Source organism: Lycium ferocissimum, chromosome 5 (assembly GCF_029784015.1).
Source record: "Lycium ferocissimum isolate CSIRO_LF1 chromosome 5, AGI_CSIRO_Lferr_CH_V1, whole genome shotgun sequence".
NCBI classification, from domain to species: domain Eukaryota; kingdom Viridiplantae; phylum Streptophyta; class Magnoliopsida; order Solanales; family Solanaceae; genus Lycium; species Lycium ferocissimum.
In genome coordinates, this window is record NC_081346.1 from 32,295,415 (window position 1) to 32,319,469 (window position 24,055).

General features: G+C 34.1%; 1 long non-coding RNA gene across 1 annotated transcript; it reads right to left on the reverse strand.

Annotated features, from left to right (window-relative positions):
- Positions 1-5,105: 5,105 nt before the first annotated feature.
- LOC132058372 (uncharacterized) lies at positions 5,106-7,297 on the reverse strand. The gene is made up of 2 exons (XR_009415273.1): positions 6,733-7,297; positions 5,106-5,594 (listed from the first exon to the last, which is right to left on the reverse strand). It is a non-coding gene; the product is annotated as an uncharacterized LOC132058372 (long non-coding RNA).
- Between the last annotated feature and the right edge of the window lie 16,758 nt (positions 7,298-24,055).

The following is a 24,055-nucleotide window of genomic DNA, read 5'->3' on the forward strand; positions in this document are numbered from 1 at the left end:
GTTTATATGCCTAATGGTGTTCTAAGACTTTTTGAATGGACCACTCATGTTTAGAGCAAAACATATGTATTTAAACACACAAATTAAATAGGCATGAATGAAGAAAATTGCATAGCACTTAGCACATAAACAATATAGAACGTGTCCTAACATGCTTGTGACCTTTTTAAGCCAAAGGTAGGCCTAACGTTTGAAGGATGTATATGTCGTTTGTAAACGTTCCATTGCCCCCATAATTTATACAACTTTACGAACATATCAAATGGGGATACATAAAAGGGGAAGGGGATATAATCCTAAACTAAACCGCCATGGGAGGTCCTTCATCTTTGAACTTCTTAGCATTTCTGAACACCTTTCGGATGGCAATCTTCTTTTTGACAAAATAAGGAAACTAAAAAAATTTCCAACCCCGAGGGATAGTGGTTCATACAATTCGGCATATACAACCTCCAATTTTAACACGTAGTTGGATGCGGTGTTTTTCGGGTCATAGACCCTCTTTGGCACAAGGTAGTCTACCTAATGGGCTTTAGATACGTCTCAAATATCCAAAACCCGTCTAGTTTATCTTTGGATTTGACTTAGCTCTATCCTAGGCATATGCAAGAGTGGGCTTTTCGAATGACATTGGACCCGAGTGGACTACTCGGGGTGAACCATTGTCGGCCGTTGGGTGACCTCTCACCAACTTAACGTTCAACGTATTTCAAAGAAAGGGTGTTTTGGGTTTCTTATGAAGGCTAGACCGCGAGCCCGCATGTCCCCTTTGAAACCATGATTTTTGCCAGAAGTGGCGGAGTTTATGATATGCATGCAATGACAATATACATATGAAATTTAAACACATAATAAAACAAAACAAGTATTACAAATAAAGTTAGCCACACATGTTAGAAAAATCCTTATGGTTAGAACCTAGATAAATCCCCAGCAGAGTCTCCATCTGTTACGGTCCGCTTCTACGCTCACGCATAAAAGGTTCATATAACTTTGTCGTGAACAAACAGAGTCGCCACCTAATTTATTGAATGAGAATTAGGAAACCAATTTAAAGGTTAATTTTTGAAAACCTTTAAAAAATATCCAGAGAACGGGTAAGGGTTCTGGTGATCCCCGAGGAAGGTTTTAAGCACCTCGGTATTAAGGATCCGCCCAATGCGGTTTACCTACGGATCTAACATTTTATGGATAAAATTTGTATAACTTGTTTTGTAAAATGTGTTTAAGGTGGTCATATGTATAAAGTTTGAAAGAAGCATATTCATGGCTAATTAATTAGAAAAAGAAGTATATTTTATTTTTTGAAAATGAACTTTAGAGATGTTTTACTTTAGAAAAAATTATTTTTAACGTTTCAATCATACCTTTAATTCAACTAATGAATTAATTTATAATTGGGGTAATTATGAAGGAATAAATCCTTTCAAACTGTGTACGGTTTATTAAGACTCTGAGTTATAATTATAACTCAACTTCTTAATCCGCTAATGTGCTCAATTGTTTTTAACTCAAAAGATATAAAAATCTTTAAGTTATTTAACAATAAGTGTTTATGCCTTGACCCTTTATGTTGAGAACTTATGCTCAAAAACTGTTTGGGCTTCTCTAACCCGACAATATTCTTTTAAGAAAATATGCGACTTGATTAACTTGAAAACGTCTCTTGAGTTTAAGTCTCAAATTTTGAAATCAAATAACTCAAAACGTATCCTTCTTTTAGTGTTCAATACTATTTCCAAAAATTACTTTGTTTATAAACATTTTTTTTTTGCAACTTTGTTCAAAACAGCAAAATTGTAATAAGAAGCCATTTAATCGTTTTAGCGACTACAATTTTCACACTCTGCTCGAGGATAAACATCTGGTTAAGAAAAGTAAAAACAAAGTAAAATGTTAGTAATATGTTACAACACAAACACATAAGGAAAATAAAATGAAGTAGAGAAAATATAGCTAGATGGGCTTGGCCCATTTTCTGCTGTTGTCCTTTGGTTTGCTACCGCCTAATCTCGATGGGTTGTTGGACTGATCAGGCTGACTTGATAGAAAATATTATGTTGGGCCTCCGGCCCAACATGATGTGTAAAGGAGTCCAACGGACTCATCGGGATTTTCATGCACATAAAAGAGAGACTGAAATAAGCACATGTGAAATATAATTAACTTTAAAAAAAATGCACTCTTCAAGTAAACACAAAGGTCATGAATCGGTTTCACCAGAAATACTTGAAACAATTTCAACAGAAGCACTATATTGAAGATCTATAACAGGAGTCAAAGTAAACAAAGTTACAAATTAAAGCTCATAACTCGTTTAAATTAGGCGACATCGAAGTTAAGCTTACCAAATAGATTTCCTAATATGCCTTGAACATAAAAAGAACAACTTTCGGAGACTTAAGTAATCGAACTTAAATTCTAGATGAGAATTCTGGCCTATGGTCATGATAGTTGGCTAATTTCTCAAGAATGAACAAGTTGAGGCTACACTTTCCAAGAAGAACATCCTATTAACATAACTCAACCATGAATCCTTTGAAAGGAAAAGGAAGAGTACAAGATCCACCTTTGTTTAAACTAATTTGAGTACAACATATACTTATAAGACTGAACATAGAATCAAGTAAACATTCGGGAAATCTGCTTGCTCAAACTAATGGGAAAATTAAGATGGATTTCAAAAATCAAAATAAGATTCATATGCAACTATATTTTTAGACAAAGACCTTTAACTATCAAAAAATGCACAGAACACTTAAACTTCTTTGAACTTTGAAAAAACCATATTTTTTGTTCCTTCAATAATGAAGCTAACACTTAATCTGATGCAAATAAGTAATGATTGGCTCAACACTTTATCAAATGGTGATTTTCTAAAACTGAAACTAAAGGAGAGTAGCCACTTTGTTTAAAACACATTTAAGTATAAACCAGTACCATATTTTGCTAACATCAAGAGTGATCTATCAATTAAGGTCCAAAAGTGAGGCGTGTCATTTTTTCTTCTTGGCATAGCAAACTTCAAAATAACAACACATTGGTCTTCATCACCAAAATCCTCCATATGCTTGGTTAGTTCAACTTCCATATCATCAACCAAGCATAATATTGAAAAATGGTTGGAATGTGGTCCAATGCGCCCAAATTCCAAACTTGCATGAACTTTGACATCCTCACCCACAAATGAACTAGAGCCCTCAAAAATTATTTTGTGAACCTTTTTATGCAACTCTAGTATCATTTCTTCAATTTCGGCATCATTCACTATTTTTGGGTTAGTCGGTTGGCAATTCACCATTAGCTCTTTAAAATTAATCTTGACCCCATCTTCAATTGAAGTCAACTCAAAATTACTCTCCATGGCCCTTTGATATTGAGCATCACATTCCTCAATTTTTGCATTCAATTCGGCCTCCGGATAGCAATTTCAAGTAGCTCCATTTCTTGACTTTGCTCAACATGCATTTTTAAAAATTCTTCCATCATCCATGAAAGTCCTTCACGGTGATCCCCATAGACTTCAAGTTGTTCAGCTTGATTCATTAGCCAATCTTGGCTCAAAATTTCCACTTTGTCAAGTTTTTCTTCATTGTGAGAGTCGTCCAAAGCTAGTAAAAATGCTTCCATGGTGAGAAACACATTTTGGATAGTTTCATCATCTCCATGTTGAAATTCTTTCCTCCCCATTATGCTTTTCAAAATTTCCTCAACTTCTTCTTTTTGAGAATTGGAGATTTCTTCTTCAAGATTTTGCTCTTCTTTTTCAAGTTGAACCACTTCTTCAATTCCACAACTCTCGTCATGGTCACAAAAATTTTCGGGCTCATCTTTTAAATTTGAAATCTCTTCTTCAACCAATTCATTTTGAGGAGTTGACACTTTCATGACAATTGAGGAATTGGCATCCTCAAATGAATCATTCATTCTTTTCATAGCTTCTCCATTTTCTAAAATGGATTGTTGGCTGAGTTTTCGCTCTTCCTCCATTTTAGCTTCCCGATCTAAGTATGCTTGGAGCATTGCCATAATGCCTTCAAATCCAGCACTTTGTCCTTCACTTGCCATGTCATTGTCCTTATCAAACTCAAAAGCACAACTAGCATTTTCGTTAGAACAACTTGGGGGAGGGGGAGCAAAATAATTGGGACAATCACCCCAGTGTCCACCTTGACTACCACATATATCGCAAATATTCTCATCATAGAATTGAGACGGTGCACACATCTCTCTCCCAGGAGCATTTTCATAATCTTGCCAAAAGTGGGGTCTTCCACAATATGGACATGGATCATCAAAATATGGGTTGCAACCAGCAAACCCATTTTCATTCCATGATGCCATAGTAACACAAGTAACAAAAATAAATAACAACAAGAAAAACTAACACAAAGAAACACGAAAAATCACAAACATATATTCACAAGTTTGGACCAAAGAAAGCAAGATTAAATCCCAAACTAACCCAAATACGCCAAATTATTCCCCGGCAACGACGCCAAAATTGATAACGTCCAAATTCACTCCTCAAAGAGAAAGTGTACATGGTTGTCGCAATATAATTTATCCAACGATGAGTCGGGGTCGAATCCACAGGGACCAATATAAAGGCGATTTAAACAAGTAAGGAATTATCACCAACTACGCTAAGTCAAACACTTTTTCAAATATTTGATTTTTGAGAAAATTATAACTAATGCGAAAATATAAACTAATCTAGAAAGCAAGTAAAATGATCAATGGCCACAAGCATGGATACAAGGAACTCTCAAGTAATGAGCCAATATATTTTATGATTTTACAACTAAGAGCGGGTTTATGTTAATAGATAATGATTTCTAAAATCTCATTGAAAGTCTTCCAACCAAATCAATGAATTTCACTCTAAGCTTTTCCAAGCCTTAGAGTGTGATATTAGGCACAATCAATTTAACCTCAAGTAACTATCCTATTCCTAGCTCAAGTTATTAGATGGGTTTAAAGCCCCAAATCCTTGTTAATTAATCTTTCCCAACCTCAATTTTCCTCTTCCAAGCTCAAATTGAAGTAAATGGGCGAGTCCTAGGGGTAGCTAATCCCTTAAGAGACATTCAAGAACAAGATAAATTAAAGAAACAATGACCCACTTCATTAGAGATAAACATCATTCAATACATAGGCATAACAAGAGTTTCATCCAAAACTTGATAATGAATATTCTCATAAACAATATTCAAGTGAGAGAATAAAATCCAACACACTTAAATATGCAATCTAATAAGGAATTGAAGAAAGGGTTAAGAGTTTTCTCATTGAAGCACTTCAATCTTCTCTTCCAATGGTGTGGTTGATGATGAACCCTAGCTTCCAAGCTAAATGTGGCCAAAGATGATAGATATTTTGCCCAAGTCTTGCTTTTATAGTTCAAAAATTTTCCCCATCAAAATATGACAAAAAACAGCCTCCATATTTTCAGATTTTAGAATTTGCAAAACTGGACAGTTTTGTACAGTTTTTGCAAAACTGTATAGTTTTTTTGTCATCTCTTCAATTTGGCCTCTGTTTGACTTGTTTTTCACTTGGTTTCTTCCAAAGCTCTTCTCAATTATATAAACCTATAGAATGGAAGTAAACGACATTAAATGCACTATTTTCTCAATCAAAACATAGCAACAATCTAAGATTAAAGAAGAGTAGAGCCACTTAATCTGATACAAATAAGTAGTGCGTTATTGGCTCAACACTTTATCAAATGGTGATTAGCTAAAACTGAAACTAAAGGAGAGTAGAGCCACTTTGTTTAAAACACATTTAAGTATAAACCAGTACCATATTTTGCTAACATCAAGAGTGATCTATCAATTAAGGTCCGAATCTAATTTAATATTTAACTTTTTCCGTTGCGTGACCATTTATCTCAGATTCAGTTTCCATAAAGAATAACACATTAGCAAAGTCATAAAGAAAACAAACTTTAATAATCAAAAGGAAAACTAAGAAAATAGCTATCCATTTAGACTTAACATGCTTTCATGGAACATTAGCTGGTTAAACATTTGATCAAACAAAACAGAAAACTCATAGTCTAAAACAGACTTTAAGGGACAATTACCACTGGTTTTTTTTTTTTTTTTAAGAAAATCCATTTTTTAGGTACTGGTGTGTTTTTGTCAAAACAGGTCAGTGAAATATTCACAATTTAGCACAAACTCATCTTTAAACTAGTTGAAATTACACTTGAAAACATAGGCAGCCCCAAATGATATCCCTAAAATAAAGGTAAGTAAGCTTGTGATCATGCTCTTATGAAGAAGAACAAATTTTCGTGCTAAATAGGTAAGCAAAAGCCAATCCGTCTCTAGATAATAAATCATCATGTTATTTAACAGCCCATACTTTTAGTTGATCCTCTAAAACTAAGTCACTGTGAATAGATGAAGGTTATTAAAAGCCGTAAAAGGTTCGTACTTTGCAATTCACATACCAAAACAAGGTAAGACTAATGCGTTTGCAGAATCAAATCAACTAAATCATGTTGAACTTAAACGAGCAGAAAACAAAGCATAGTGAAAACGTTAAAGAATATCACTACCACATAGAGCTTTGAACTAACTCATGCTTAACCACGAAACATTGTAGGAAAAATCACTTAAAAAAACAGAGGAAACACAATATTATACTAACATATCCTATACAAAACTAATCAAAACAAGGGAAAAAAGAAAAGAAATGCTAAAATTAATACAGTATTACTTGTTGTAGGTCAGCGAACGGGTGCAGCGTCGAGTTGCGAATCTATTTCACCACCAAACTTAGAGAACTAAAACTAAAATATTGAACTTTCAACTTAGAAGTTGTGTAATTGATAAATTAGGGATTTTAGGGGTATCAAAACGTGGTCTGGAAGTTGGATATGGGGTTCTATAAATAGAACTCCAAACAGCAGGGTTTTGAGAACTTGGGTCGATGTGGGACGGACCCGAAATGTGGATTTCAACTCAATTTTTGGAGAAAATTTGAAATCTTAGTGAAGACAAAGGCCATTAATGGTCTTGTACCCGAAAATTGAAAAAGAAAAAAGGAAAATAGAGGTTACCGTTTGCTTTCAAAAAAAGAAGAAGCCAAAAACAATAAAACCATTGCCCTAAATAGAGAAGCAAAGCTGCGAGGAGTGAAAACCGTTAGGAATTTAGTCGGAACTGGTAGTTAGCATTGGAAATCACGTGGGAGATCGCTTCAGCGTGGGTTCGATTCGCTAGGGATTAGGAGTCTGCTGGGTTCGTTTGGTTTTGCTGTTGTTTTAGCCGGCTTTGTTGAAATTGATTGGAAAAAGGGGTTTTGGGGATTAAAACAAATTGGGCCGGGTATAGAGGATTATAGGCTAGTTGGTTGGGTCCAAAATAGTGATCGTGACCCAAATGTTTCATTTAACCATTCTCTTAGGGATTCCTAGTGGATTTGATGATATTTTTTTTAGAACGGTTACTTGGATGGAATAATAGATTGCAATGAGCTTAGTACAGATTTGAGGAGGAACTGTTGTACGAGAGGTCTTTACAATGATCAGTTGTTTGCTCGACGAGATAATCAGTGGTATGGTTCCTGCATTGTAATTTGAAGGTTTAAGAATTTTCGGAACTGGCCAAGTTAGCTACTGGTAAGACCAATTTTTGATGGAATTGCGTACAGATCGCAGATGAATCAAGGATTCTTTCTGACAAGAGTATTTTAGGGTTCAGAATTTTGGTATGTGTGTTCTTATATTTCTAAGGAATCGCGGTACGAGAAACGACTCTAGTAAGTGCGAAGGAAAGGTTAGCGAAATCAGAGTATTTTATCGGTTCAGAATGGGTTATGGTTGTGACCATGTTTTAGAGGATTGCATTGGTTGGGGAAGTAGTTGTGGGGCCTTTCAATTGCGTTCAGAGTTGCGGTTTTATCAAATCGGAGGATTCGAGTAAGCGATTCGTTTATTCGAGGATCAGTTGCGAGGGAAATACGAATATGGAGATATGAGAATTGGAGCTTGAGCTAAGTTTAGAGAGTTATGACTGGTAAGCGAGCCGAGGTGCTTGGGCCTGTTTGAGACTACCCGTTGTCGGACCCTTGTTCTATGAGTTAGTTTTCCACCAGATCTGTCGAATGTTCATCCGGTTTTCCATGTTTCCGTGTTGGAGAAGTACCGTTCTGGTGGTTTCTGTATCATTCGTTGGGATTCAGTTTTGTTCGGTGAGAATCTTTCCTGTAAGGAGAAGTCCGACATGCGTGGCCTATATCTTCAGTTATTGTCGATTCGAGCATTTTTCGTTCTCTCTTCCTTATCGCTCGAGGACGAGCGATTGTTTAATTGGTATTTGATCGTTTGGTTGTTATTGCATTTTCGAGACCTTTTCCCAAGCTTTGTTAGCTTACTTTTGACCTGAGGGGACCATTGACACGTTTCCTGAGGTTCGTGAAATTTGGGCTTAAAGAGAAAAAGAGTTGACTCAAAGTTGACTTTAGGCAAATAGACCTTTTTTGAAAATTCATAGAATTCGAGAGGTTAGAATGGTCAATTAGAACTTGTGTGTATATCTGGTTCGGTTCCCAATGCACTCGGATGCATTTTGGGACTTGGGTTGGGAAGTTGGAAATGAGGTATCGGGGGTTGACTCGGTCAACGAGACCTCCGTTGGAAATTCTGAGGCCACGAGTACATTTGTAGCGTGTTTTTATGTGGGTTTGTGTATGTGGTATGTGAGCTGATGGCCTCGGGAGTTGGTCGGGATTTCGGTTGGAACTTGGGAAAATATTGGAATGCTGGTACCTGGTGTCCGCCAAAGCGGCACCGCCGTGGAGGTGGGATGGCCACTGGGGTGGCCAAGTATGTTCAGCCCAGACGGCCCCGACGGTCTGGGAAGGTGCTGGGAGGTGACGTCGTGGCAGCCCCAATGCCGCCGTGGTGGTATCGGGCCTATTATTTCATTAAGTGTATATTAAAAAGCCCTTAGTCTATCATTTATCACCATTCCGAAATTTGAGCTCTTGGGAACTATTCTAGAGGATTCTTAGAGAAGATTCTTGGTGGTAAGTCTTGCTAATCTCTTTCCTAATTCATTACTCCTAATCATCTTAGAATTCATCTTTCCTTATTAGTTCCTTAGTAATGGAAGATAAAAAGTGGATTTAATGGATATTCTACTAAGGCTTTTAAATGATGAAATTGATTGGGTTTATGATAGATTATGATGTATTTAAGGTTATTAATCATATATCTTCCATTATTAGTGTTGAATATATCCTTGAATCTAAGAGTTAGGGTTTATACCCAAAATTGGGAGTTTTACTTGAATTTCGAAATTGGGTGAACCTTTGAGTTAATTTAGCAATTAGTTGATGGGTTTTGATCACCTAGTGTTTAATTTGATATTTTACCCCTGAGTTTCCTGTTTTGCCCTTATGGGGACCGTTTCCCAAAATTCTAGGTTTGATTTTGACCTAATTTGAATGATAGCACTATAGGTATCGTTCTCCATGATTTCTAATCTAGATTTCGAATATGCCTACACTTCTTTGATCTTGAGGCTCAGTGGAAGGGCAAGGCTATAGAGTGATTGTTGGTGTTTGTTGTTCGGCCATCCAGGTAGGTTATGTCTTATCCTTGGTGAGACTTCGTGTAGCGAAGCATATATTTAGACGATATTGTCGGAGAAAGCATGTAAACCTTCGGGTATGAAGTTGGGTTGGATATTGTCTTAGGTTGGGCCCTGTTGCGTGATTGGGGCTAGCCACCCTGTTGTGTTGTGACTTGATTGTTCTATTGTGTTGGCTTGATACCACGTGTTGTTAGTAGATGATTGGAATCTGTTGTTCCATCTTGATTGTGATACTGTAGTATCTTGCGGGTTGATGTTGATACGAGGATAGAGTTCTATATGACTTGTGTAGTCTTTCTTGATATTGTTGGCGTACCCATGTTGGTACTTGTGACACTGATATATTATTGGCGTACCCATGTTGGTACTTGTGACATTGATATGTTGTTGGCGTACCCATGTTGGTACTTGTGATATTGATCAATGTATTGATGATGACACATACATTGCCCGCATTCCCATCCATTCATGATACACTGTTGATACATTAATGATACTTGATGAAACACTGTGATAAGCTGGGCTCAATTTTTACTTGAGTGACATGAGAGTCCGATATCCGATGTTCGTTCCGGAATCGTGGATTGAGTGGTGCATGGAGTCCGCGGGGCCCCCCGGGTGGTGCTGGTGAGAACCCTCCGTTGGCAAAGATTCGGAGTCTCGTCTGTCTATTGGGAAAAGATCAGGGACGCGTGGCACTTAGACTTTGCGAGTCACCTTGGGTCATGCTACCGAGACGTGGAGGTATTCCGTCAGGAGTACATGTGTACACAGCATTGCATTTGCATTCATACATTATTGCATTGTATTGTATCATGGCTTATATTGAGATGATTTGGTGTTTTACTTGTGATGTTGGTTTCGGATTAGACATATTGAGACTAACACATTTGGGTTTAGATGCTCTGCTTAGGCGATAACGTGAACTTGGTTCCGATTATCTTTGACTTATACTTGTTGATTTATCTGCCTATCTTGCTTTATTGTCTGAATTATGTTAGTTATACTTAGTCGACCGATGATACCTACCAGTACTGTGGTTTTGTACTGACCTGCACTTGCTGCATTTTTTTATGAATGCAGAGTTCCAGGTTGGGACTTCTTCTGTCTCCCGTGGTTGATCGTCATCAGGACTACTTCGAGTTTACAGGGTGAGCATGAGACGTTCGCTGCTTTGAAGACTCCTCTTATTATGTCTTACTTTTCTATTCTGAGACATAGACAGATTTGATGTATTATTATATTCGTACTTGTATATATTTTCTTAGATACTCTTGTATGGCTTAGACCAGACCCTGAGGGTATTTCCTTATTTCCGCACTATTTCTATTATATATTATTGTAAGAATACGTGATTATTCTCTTCCACTTGATTTATTTATTTATTTATTTATTTATTTATATTTATTTATTTATTTATGTCTTTAATTTCGTTGGGTTGAGGGTTCGCTTACTGAGGTGGGAAAGGTAAGTGCCCGCACAGCTTAGCCAAATTGGGTCGTGACACCAAGATGCGTGACAATCGATCTTGTTCCATTGCATAGGCCTTCCGTTTGGTTTAGATTTCTAAGAAGCATAACCGGAGTGCCTACTTTTAAGTGTATGTCATGATTAGGGATGCCACAGAATCTTAAGTTGTTAAGAAATTCGGTTGCGTAGTATTTTGTGGTGGAAAATACTACTAACATAGTACATAACTGGAATTAGGAAAAAGAATGAAACCAATATTTAGTCTTGTATCATGGACATGAAAATTAGAAACTACTAATTTAACAATAAGACCAAGACCTAAAAGCCATATTGCGAGTTAAATCTTATAGAAAAACTTCAGAGAAGCTAATATTCAAGGAATGCAAGGACAAAGAGTAGAATTTGCTGCACGGTTACCTGGTAATCACAGTAAGCTAAATCTTTGATCATGAAATTGTTTTACCTCTACTCTGCCATGGCTTTGTAGATATTGTTGTCTCATAAACTATACATCAAGTGCCACAAATGTAACTGGAGTTTTAAATACTATTATACAATGAGAAAAATAAATCTAAAAATAGCAGGGTTTTTCATTCCTCAATATACTGCAACTTTGTATCATGATTGTTGCTTCCTTGAGGATATTTAGCTTGTTCGCCTCCAGCTTTCTAACTCCCATAATGGCTATAGCTGAATTCTGGTCGGTCATCGGAAGACATAATACATGTGATAACATAATTTTTAATTAGCACAGTAACAAATATATACGGAGTCATTCTGTGCTTGCGGAATGATCGAGAACTCCTCTATAAAGTTGGGCTCTCAGTTGTTCCTGTTTTTTCTCAGATATTCAATCCGCAATTGTGAGATGGTCATGCACTTCAGAACTCTGGGGGTCTAAGGTAGCACAATAACTGTATGAAAAGATTAAATGGGATATTAATTGGATAAACAACAAAGTATTAAAGTTACTAAAGCAAGCAGGAAAATTTACCTAGACATTTCCTTGGCGGAAGTTGTTGTGCGGGATCTGTTTTTTGGCTATCTATCGGAGGAATCCTTTGCGGTTAAATATGGTTACTGAGTGGAATCTACCTAAGGAAGTCGAACGAGAGACTAGGAAGATGTCAGATTGCTGAAGAAAATTAAGCAAGAAGTGTATGATGTGAAAATTAATATTTGCACGCAAAAATGGTACTGTAGATAAACCAAATTCGGATGGAGTTTGTGGAAACAAAAATTAACTCTAAATCTCTAAGCGGTGCTTAATCTGCTAGTAGTATTTTATATTGAAAAATAGTATTAACAGAGTGCATAAGTGGAATTAGGAAAAAGAATGAAACCAATACTTAGTCTTGTATCGTGGGCATGAAAATTAGGAGCTACTAATTTAACAATAAGACCAAGACCGGAAAGCCATATTGCGAGTTACAGCTTCCAGAAAAATTTCAGAGAAGCTAATATTCAAGGAATGCAAGGAAAGAGTAGAATCAAGTGACGACCAAAAATAAAAAGAAATACTATGCAAGGAAGAGGAAAAACCAATTTGGTAGAGCCAAATAAATAATCAAGAGCATAAACCTTATAAATAGTACCAATTTAAGAACAACAGTACTTGAAACGTTCTCAAGTCATTGGTTTCTCTCGGGCATAAGCCTATGTTAGAGGCATAAAGGGCATTGTTCTTCATTTTGGGACTTGGAAGGCAGTAGAAGCGCATCCAAAGGATGAGATTATTGAGAACAGCCTCCTGTAGGGGCTGATATTAACTACATATATGCAAGTTCATGAGTGCTTGATCTATATATTAAAAAGGTTTTAGGTGGCTATATTAACTGTTGGTCATTACTTTGCTCATCTATTTTAAGTATCAGGAATGTTGTAATTACCCTTTAAGTCTAACATTTGGTGTCAATATTACACCCTTCCACTCGAAATTAGTAGTAACAGATTCTGCTAAAGGACTTGTTCACATTAGAATTCGTTTTTGTTACTGGAATTTTAGTATAATAACTCGATAAGAGTTCCAAGTAATAGAAATTTTAGGCTTGTGTCAATAATAGTGTCAGACAAAGAGTAATGAACCGGAAAGATGTTCTTCTTCATTGAGCCACCTACAGGTTTGTTTCTTCTGTCATAGAAAATATTTGCTGCTTCATTATTTGGTTTCGTTTTAACCTTAGGATTGGGCGTTGGAGTCATTGGTAAACTTGATCGAATGGGTGACAAAATGTTTAATGACAGGAGAGTCATAAGCAATTGCAGATCAAAGGATTCCACGCGGGAAAGCACATGAATCCTAGATGAGCTGTTCGTTAGCACTGCAGAGAAATGCTTGGCTGGATAGTGTGCAAATCGGCCGACTATGGGGGAAGTTTGGTGGATCTTGGAACTAAAGAAAAATGTTTAAGAATTCATACTATGAATTCCGCCGGTAAGATCTTTGATGGGAGGGATCCTACAGTAAAAGATGGTAAATGAGTGGAACCTACCTAAATTAAGTCGAAGAAGAGACTGGAAAGATATCTGATTGCTAAACAAAATTAAGTAAGAAGTGTGACGAGAAAATTAATATTTGCACAAAAAAATGGTACTGTGTATAAACTAAATTCACATGGACTTTGTGAAAGGTGACAATGGTCGTGGTGTGTACTCCTACGACGTGGTATTGTATATAAACCGAATACACATGGGATATGCGGAAACTAAAGTAAACTCGAAATGTCACAAATATTGCGAGCAACAAAATGGTATCTTAATTTGAAGCGCATCTAAAGTCATAATAAAGTGTAAAATGTAGACCTAATAGGGTGGGGGGAGGGGGGGTGGGGGGCAGTACAAGTACGAACCAAGTTAGTGCGAAGATAGCGGAGAACTTTATATATAATGAAATAGTACTTGTAAATCCGCACAACATGCGTGAAGTTGTAAGACAGCCGAAAGTGTAAGCGTATCACAGTGGAGGTTTAAAATAGGAAAACGGTCACAGTTTTTTGGCAATCGGAAAGGAATGGTGCTCGTATGGAATGGTACAGTATATAAACCGAATACACATGTAATATGCGGAAACTAAAATAAACTGGCCTTTGTCCTGCTTATATATATATATATATATATATATATATATATATATATATATATATTGAATATGTGTAGAATAAAATAAACTCTAAGTGGTTTAGAAAGGGGGAGAACCATTCCTGGAAGGGGTGCGGTGTTTTGTGCGTGGCGCGAGGGATGGCGCCAGAAGAGTTTGTAAGTTGTGTGGAGAATGATGTTGGGAAGAAGAGGCAGAATAGGAAAAAAAAAAAAAAACAGGGAGCGTGATGGGGGGAATTAGGGAGGTCTGTTATCGTTTTTGTAAGCCTTGCCGTAGTTTGCGGGGTTGCTCAGGGCAAAAAGGTGTATCTAATTTGGGGGTTTTAATTTTAAAGCTGTAAAATAATTTTTTCCCCTCAAAATTCTGTAAAAATACATAAATACCAACCCTGTGTTTCTGTGATGCCACGTCAGGCCCGCCTTATATATATATATATATATATATATATATATATATATATATATATATATATATTACATACAATTTTGTTGTAATTATCTTCTTGTAAAATGCTAATTTATCAAAATAAAATTTTTGTCATCCTATGTCAAATATATATTTTCTATAATTATCAAATAACTTCCTTGTTTGTGAGTTTATTTTTGGAGGCAAGAACATACATCTTCAACACTTGGCAGGACATCCCGAGATTGAGAAGCGTTATGGTCAAAAGCAAGTAGAATTCACAATGTTTATGCTAGAACTTGCCCCTAATGTCTTTTGAGGCGAAATTCTAGACAATACTGATTTTTGAAAAATGAAATTAGGCTTTCTTTGTTTACCTCAACCTTTTCTAAATATTGCACCAGGAAAAAAAATTAAATCTCTAGCACCTATTTTGAAGCCTAAAACTTTTTTTTTTCCTTTTGACACATAAATATTGCCCAAATTTAAATACACAAATTCATGCTTATGATTTGAAAAGTCCTTTTTCAGAAAATAAGTTTGGAGCTCATTTTGAAAAAGAACCAGAATTATTCAAAAAAAAAAAAAAAAAAAAAAAAGAGAAAAAAAAGAAGAAGAAAAAATATGTAAAGTTGAAAAATATATAAATAGCAAATATTTGGGAGAGCCTGATCTTAGAAATATTCTGCTCCAAAGTTGGAAAAAGGCAAGTTACTACAAATATAACATTTACCCTACCAGCCTGAAGCCAACATTGCAAGCCAAAAAAAATCTTAAAAGATTTCAGAAATTAGTGTTTAGTCTATATTAGTGGAGATAGACATAACGGGCAAGCCTATGGACAAAAGATGAAGAATACTCAGTACAGATGGTCATAAAGTTATCAATTTCATAGAAGTCAAAAATCAGGAAGATAGTTTTTGTTTTATAAAAATAAAAGTAGAAACAAGGTAAAGATGCGATAGGTATAGAGAATTTATAAATTTGGAGGTATGATAGATTTATTTGATTAAATTTTTATTTTACAAGAGTAATAATAGTTTTTTTTTTTTAAAAAAACACATGATTTTCTACCTTTCTTTTAGAAATTCTTTTCCTCGAGGACGAGCAAAAGTTCAAGTGTGGGGGAAGTTGATGGATACAAATTATTCATGTAATTTCAGTATATAAAAATAAGATTTCAAATTAAAACATGAATAATTATATCCAATTCTCACATTTTTCTAACAAATCTTGCCGGAAAAAAAACACACGGAAAAGGAGAAATGAAGAAGCTAAAAATCAATAAAAATAGGACAAAGCTACTTGGCCAATATGGAACATGTTATCTTGCCAATATAACATGTAAGAAATGAAGAAAAGGAGTCACTTTGCCCAAAGTAATCTCACTTACTTGGGGCAAAGTAGAAGCAATCAAAGGGGCATTGTTGTTGCTATAAATAGAGACATCTTTTGTCTTAAAGATCATCCAATTGTAAAGAGGACACAAGAACTAGTCTTGGTCTCTCTCTTGTCTCTTTCTTTTAGTAAAAATATTTTTAGTCTTTTAATTTTCTATTTAGTTTTTCTTACTCCATAATGGAGTAATTTTCTTTAGTTAGGATACTAGATGAAGCTTGATAAAGTTATTATGATAAACATCTTAATTTTATTATCTTCTTATATTGAGGTTTTCTCTTTATCATCTTTATACACCAAGGTATTTGATATTGATTATATCTATTATTGGGTATAACTAAATCTATTTATCAAAATCTTTATCTTGTTATTTCATTTCTTATTCGGGAGAAGAGAAAGATTTAAACAAGTTTATTGATGTAAACAATCTTTATCTTATTTCTTTCAGTCGTATTCTCAGGGAGGGATTGACTCAAATGGTTTATCGATTTGAGAGATCTTTATCTTATTTCTTCGGTCCTATTCTCACGGAGGGATTGCATCAAATAAGTTTATTGATTTAGCAAAGGCTAATCAAAAGAGGCTTTTGTTCACTTGGTGCACTCAACTAAGATAATTCTTGTTTGAAGCCATTACTTTAATTGATTAACTACACTAATCGAAAGAGGAGTTATTAATCAATTATTGTTTAGTGTTGCTAACTGACAATAAATTGATAGTGTAAGCGAGAGTGGTGCTATTGATATATTGTCGTTATGTGGAGTAGTTGAATTAGAAATAAGCAATCATTCTTTAAACAGGTCTCTGTTTCACTGTCAATCGATTAACTACACTAATCGAAAGAGGTATTTTTAATTGGTTACTTTTACATGATTTGGTTGTATTAGAAATAAGCGATCATGTCATTAATAATGAACTTTTAATTTTATTATAATTATTTTATCAAGCTTCATCTAGTATCCCAACTAAAGAAAATTACTCCATTATGGAGTAAGAAAAACTAAATAGAAAATTAAAAGACTAAAAATATTTTTACTAAAAGAAAGAGACAAGAGAGACACCATGACAGTTTCTTGTGTCCTCTTTACAATTGGATGATCTTTAAGACAAAAGATGTCTCTATTTATAGCAACAACAATTCCCCTTTGATTGCTTCTACTTTGCCCAAAGTAAGTGAGATTACTTTGGCCAAAGTAAATGAGATGACTTTGGGCAAAGTGACTACTTTTCTTCATTTCTCACATGTTATATTGGCAAGATGACATGTTCCATATTGGCCAGAGTTGCTTCTTCCTATTTTCATTGATTTTTAGCTTCTTCATTTCTCCTTTTCCATGTGTTCTTTTTCCTGCAAGATTTGTTAGAAAAATGCGAGAATTGGATATAATTATTCATGTTTTAATTTGAAATCTTATTTTTATATACTGAAATTACATGAATAATTTATATCCATCAACGAGCAACAAGTTGAAGGTTGCAACACCTTGTACAGCTATGAAATTGATTCTAAACAATCCCTACCCCAATCATCTCTTTACTCAACAGTTCCAAACTGTTAGCTCTCTCTACACACTTCAATGACTCTACCCAATCAAAGAAGTTCCTTACAACTCGATACACACCTATTACACAATTCTAGAAATATTAAATAAGTAGAACCACAACAAGAACCTAAAAGTTAAATAAAATAATTGAATGATAAATTTTGATAGGAACATGTCCTTAGTTGATGTTGTAGTCAGCTCCCACAAGACCCTGGTGTCGACTCTACTCTCTCTCTAGTCTCTCTTTGGATGTGGTTAAGTTCCAAAGCTTCTTGATGGTGCTGGTTATATAGGAGTGGGCGAGTCTTGGTCTTATAGTGTGTCTGAAAACCAATCCTTATTTGATATGGCTTTACTTCTTTCCTTTTTTGCGCGTATAGGTTCCTTCTCCTACTCCAATGCTAATTCCATGTTTTCAAGTTATGGTTATTTTTTGTAACTTGAAATCCAACTTCTCATTGAATAGGAATGAGTCAATAATTCCAATTCTCCGAGTTGGCACGAAACAACTTATTGTATTCTCCAGTCTTCATTCTAAGGACCAGTTCCTCTGAGTAGTTCCTCTTATGTTGCAACTGCTTCACTACTGGGGATCTGTTTGGACTTCTGATTCTTCCATGTCTTTCGTGTAATTCCTTGTACTTGATTGTCTCTGGATACAGTTTGTCAATCATCAAAACCTCATTTAAGCTCAACACTATTATTGAGACAACAACATCTCAACACTTGTTTTTGACGTTAGTTTGATTGAGATAAACTGATAGCATGGTTCAAAGGGGTTTGAAGAAGAAGGTGCTGGAGAAAACGACGTTGTTGAGAAAGAAGCTATAGGATCTGATACCATATTAAATCTTGGAGGACGCAAGCAGAAGAAAAAGATATAAAACTATGCAAATGTTTTCTTATCTTATTTTACGCAGAAATGGGTATATATATAGACATCACAATCCTAGACTAATAGACAAACAATAATACATAGAAAATAAAATCCTATTCGGATAAGGAGACGAATCCTAAGTCCGCGAGGATTCTGATGTGCTGATACATTAAGTTTAATTAAGTTAGTAATATGTTAATTTAGTAATTATTAATTATTATAAAAAACTGATTATTTTATACATCTTTAACTAATGTAATTATATTTCTTATACACATCGTTGTTTAAGCCTATTTTAAGAGTGGTACGAAATGTAATTATAATTTATATTTAGGAATTAATTTTTTTTATATTTTATTTATTATAAAAAATTGAATTTTTTGTTGCCTTTTGTTTTTATTTAATGCCTAAAAGTTCTATTCTATGTTCAATATTATTCGAGTTATATAACCTCATTTAAATTGGAGTTCTGACTTAAACTAATAATGTATATAATTCAACCATAGTTGAATGGTTGCCAATATAAAAAAGTAATCCTTATATTTATCTTACCCAATTTAATTATTATGAATTTAATTATTTTCTAATGGTGTAGCACTATGCGGAACTAAACATTAAAGAGCTGAATCGAGTCCAGCATGGATCCGCTCGAGCTCGGTTATACATTAATGAATCTCAGTTGTGTTCGACTCGATGTTGTAAGAAGCTCGATATGTTAATTAGGCTCCCTTATTTGGACCCTAGGCTTAACTGAGACAATTATACCGGCAAAATATCTTGAATTAAACACTTCAAAAAGTATATATTTTTCCCTTACATACTTTTAGAATTGGCAAAGAAGAAGAAAAAGAAAGCATACGAAAAGTATGGATACAAAAGTAAGAATTCAACAGTTAGATGATTGAAGTGTTTGAAGGTAATAAATTTCAGCTAAACATTTTGAAATTTCAACTTAATCATTTGGAAGATTAAATTAACATGTATAAATCCAAATTAAAGTTGCAAACTGAAGTATAAAATTACTATCAAATTAGAAAATTTATACTCTTACTTCATAAAGACAAATGACTAGGTTGAGACATCGTGACATCCTAGTCACAACTCACAAGTTTTCATGCATAAATTCTTTAATGTTGTGTATTAGTAAGGGCCTGTTTGGAAAGCCACCTAGGTAATTGGAATGGAGTGTAATTACATAGTTTGGTCTGTTTGTTTGACCAAGTAATTACACAGTTAGGTGGGAATTGGGTGTAATTGAGAGAGTGTAATTACACTCTCCAATTCTCAAGAGGGGCGGGGGGTTGAGAATTGGGTGTAATTACACCCTGTAATTACCGGGCTACTTTTTAGTTTGTTTCTTTTTTTTGTTTATTTTAAGTTCTATTTATTTTTAATTTGTATTTTATTTCCATTATTTTAATTTCTTTTTATTTTTAATTTATCTTTTCTTTCTATTATTTTAATTTCTTTTTTGTTTTTGCTTTGTGATTATTTTTATTTTTTAAAATGTAAGTTTCTTTTTATATTATTTAGTTTTCATTTCCTTTCTTCTCATTCTCAACCTTTAATTCTTATGGTTCCATGTAATTGCTCGATTTTTTTAAAAAATATTTTATTCATTTAGCATAACCGTGTTATTATTCTAATTTTTGAAACTACACCTCTTGATATTGGAAAGAATGGTCATTAACAAACTTGGCATATAACGAGTGACATTATTAAAGTAGAATTTCATTGTGAATGATGTTATAGACTTATATTTTGCTTTCTTTTGAATTATTTACTTAAGTTACGTTGGAACTTACTTATGTAATGTTAGAATTTGGCATAAGAGTTTTATGTTAAACTTTTTCTTTTGGAATTTGAATTTAGGTCATATTTTCAATTTTAAGTTATTTTCTTTCACATTGCATGTTTTTTTTTTTTTTTCACTTACATTTGATGGATTTTTGTGTCAAACATTTGCATAATGTTATGGCATTATATTTATAATTTTTTTTTTTTCAAACATCCAATCCATGACATTCTCACAAAAAAAAGTCTTCTTAAGTTTTATAATTAATTAAAATTAAATATTATTAATTTGAAAATATATATCAATTATTTTTGACAATATTATTTACAAATATATGATTATTAATTAATATATTTTCAAGAAACAATGTGTTATTAAATAACTAATTTAATATTATTTATAGAGGAAAATATTTTTAAATATTAATTTTAAATTTTTTATAATTAAATTTTATTTTTAAATTAATTTAACTGTGTAATTACACTTGTGCAACCAAACAACACGCTTGTAATTACACTGTAATTACGTTATGACAAATAAACAGGTCGTTGTAATTACACAGTAAGCTGTGTAATTACTACCCTAGTAATTACACCAATTTCAATTACCAGGTGGTTTTCCGAACAGGCCCTAAATTTCCATCTACTACTGCAGTACTATTGCATCAAATTATCAATTTATAATTTCGCAATTTTTGGTTGGCACGTTTATTAATTGGTGCACTCTAGCTGATAATCCAAGAACTCAGTAGCATATTGAAGAAGTTCCACAAGAATAGGGCATTATCATTACTTGTTGGAAAGTAGAAATTTCAATCCAGTAGCTGAATAAGGAATGTAGAAGAAAAGAAGCATGTTCACATTGAACAACAAAAGTCTTCAAATATTTAGAAGAAACTTGTAGATATTTAAAAGGCTTGGCATTGCGCACCACTTGTTTAGCTGCTAGCGTGCTTCATGAATTAATTTCACTTGTCTAGCTGCTAGCGTGCTGCATGAATTAATTTCACTTGTTTAGCTGCTAGCGTGCTGCATGAATTAATTTTTTTTTTGTTTGAACAAAAAAAATTCACGTATATTTCTTCCAAAGATTCATTGCAAATTACAAAGGTAAAGTTAGACTTTTCCAAATCACAAAGGTAAAGTTTGACCTTTGGCAAACCATAAAAATAAATTTAAACCTTTTTCTTATATCATATTGATATGTTAGTGGTTAAGGACAATTTCGGTCTAAAATTGTAACGGCGAGACATGGATGAGCCAAACATTTTAAACATTTTTGTAAAGTACAACTCTTGACCTTTTCTCAAAAATAAATATACAATATGGGTACTGGAGCACGAGGGGAGAATAAAGGAACTAAACTGAAGACAGTCCAGAGTAAAATAAAAACATGTGACTCATAATTAATAAAGTTTGGATCAACGTCAAATTTCAAACGTTGAATATCGAAAATTAGTGCCAAAAATAAATATACAATATGGGTACTGGTGCACGAGGGGAGAATAAAGGAACCAAACTGAAGACAGTCCAGAGTAAAATAAAAACATATGACTCATAATTAATAAAGTTTGGATCAACGTCAAAATTCAAACGTTGAATATCGAAAATTAGTGCTTCTGCTCTTCCTTTTGTGGCACCCTTTTGAATTCTAACTCCCGCAAGTTGTTATCATCAATTAAATTGCTGTCTACTGCGGCATATGAAACGTAAGCGATCTCTTCTTGGCTCTAATATTATTGCAAATATATTAGTGTACTTTCTTTTAATGACTTTTCACCAAATCATGACTTTCCAAGAAATGACATTTAAAAAGTGAAAAAAATGTGCCTGATCGAGGTCTACTTAACTAGAGTGCATGCACTTGTACATATTGATGTCTTTCAATTGAAGGATGAAACCGTAGATGATAATGTATCAAAGTTGAAGAAATTTTTCATTTTTCTTTTCCTTTAATATATAAAGATTATGTTGAACTAAACACCAGCGTGCAATACATGTGAAATATCCTGCTTTTAGGTTGAATACATTGACAACCCGTTAAACTTGCCAACAAATTTCATTTAGATACTCGAACTACAACTTATTTCAATTAAACACTTGAATACATGATAAAGTGTTGAGGTACTCAATTGGAACAAACAATTGTTCGAGTATCTAAATGAAATTTGCTGGAAAATTTAAGGGATTATCGAAGTATTAAACCTTGTATTTATGTTCTTTCATGGAGCATAATTTGAGAAACCCTGCGTATGTTTGCGTAAATCTAAGACTTCTTCCTCAAGCGATACACTAAATTTGAACCTTCTATTTATAAAAATTGGGCACATTGACCATCGATCGCGAAGCATAGACGTAATAATATTAAGAAAAAATTAGAATGGATTTATATATGGACACGGATCAAGAATAAACAATATGATAAACAATCACAAATAGATTGTCTATAATTAATTTCTTCACAAGCTAAAACCCATTCTGTCGGGGTACGTACTCAACTTTGAATAGCTGAAATATCTATATGTGCTAATGATTTGCATGCATAAAGTCTTTAATTAAGTCAATGAATGGAGAAACCAAAGAACAAAATTACTCTTTGCAAGGTTGAAACAAAATAAAACTACTGTTTCGAAATAATCATATGGTCTATTTCGATTTAATCAATGAAATTAAATAAAGGAAATTATATAACCCATTTACTCCATGTCCAAGACAATGTTCTTTTGTCAATTGGTACCATGATTAATGATCAGTGCCACATTCCACCCACATTTATGAGGTTTTAAGATCAAAGACCGCCACTGATGACTTTGCAGGGGTATGCTAAACAGCTAAAGGACCTTTTAAACGAGTCTATGCATAGGATTAGGATTTAGAAAAGTTACTTTGTGAAATAATTTTTTAGGCTGAACTCATCGGGAGACACCTAAAGTAGGCAACATCTGTTAGACATTTAACTAAGCTCCCGTTTGGCCATAGATTTTGGGAGCATATTTTGAAGATTTGTTTTCAAATCTTTGTTTGGCCATAAAATTTTGACAGATTTTGAAAACAAATCTTCAAATCCCAAATTTTGGCTCAAACCTGCTTTTGGGCCAAGATCTATGTTTTGGCCTTTTCAAAACTTTTCAAAACTTTTGTATTTTATAAAAAAGCCCCAATCTATTTATGACCCAACTAATTCTATCTACGATGTTCCTCCATTAAAGCCGTATCTACCATGTTTCCACAATTAAAGCAGTGTCTTCTATAAAGTGAACGAGTTAAGCAGTGCTCAAACAGTAGAAGAAGAAATCCTAGAGAAGATTGCTTTGTGAACTGTAGAAATCCATTGCGAAGATAAAAATAGATCTTTGAATTGTAGGAGCTAGTAAGTGTGTTATTAACAGTTGTTATTAAAATATCATGTTCTGCATAATTTGGGATTAGCAAGTACGTATGTTTTGTATGGTTGATATTCTTGATAGTTTTTAAAACTTAAGGGTATAAGTAATGTTTCATGTTTTTCAAAACAAAAAGTGAAATATGTTTGAAAAATTATGGCCAAACACATTTTCAAAACTTGAAAAACTTCACCCAAATCAAGTTTTTCAATTTTTTTTGGGAATCTATGGCCAAACGCTAGCTAAGACTTTGTATCATTTAAACACCTGTAGTAGGATTTGAGTGTGTCAGTTAGACACTTTTCGCAGACTTGGCAACTTGTGTGATTTTCACACAAAACAAGAGCGTGGAGAGCCTAAAAAGTTTTTCGTTTTTTTTTCTTATTTATTTTCTTCTTCGTCCACAATTTCTCAAACCCCTCCCATCATTTCTCAAATCTGCGCCAAAACCACCATTGTGAGAAGGGAAG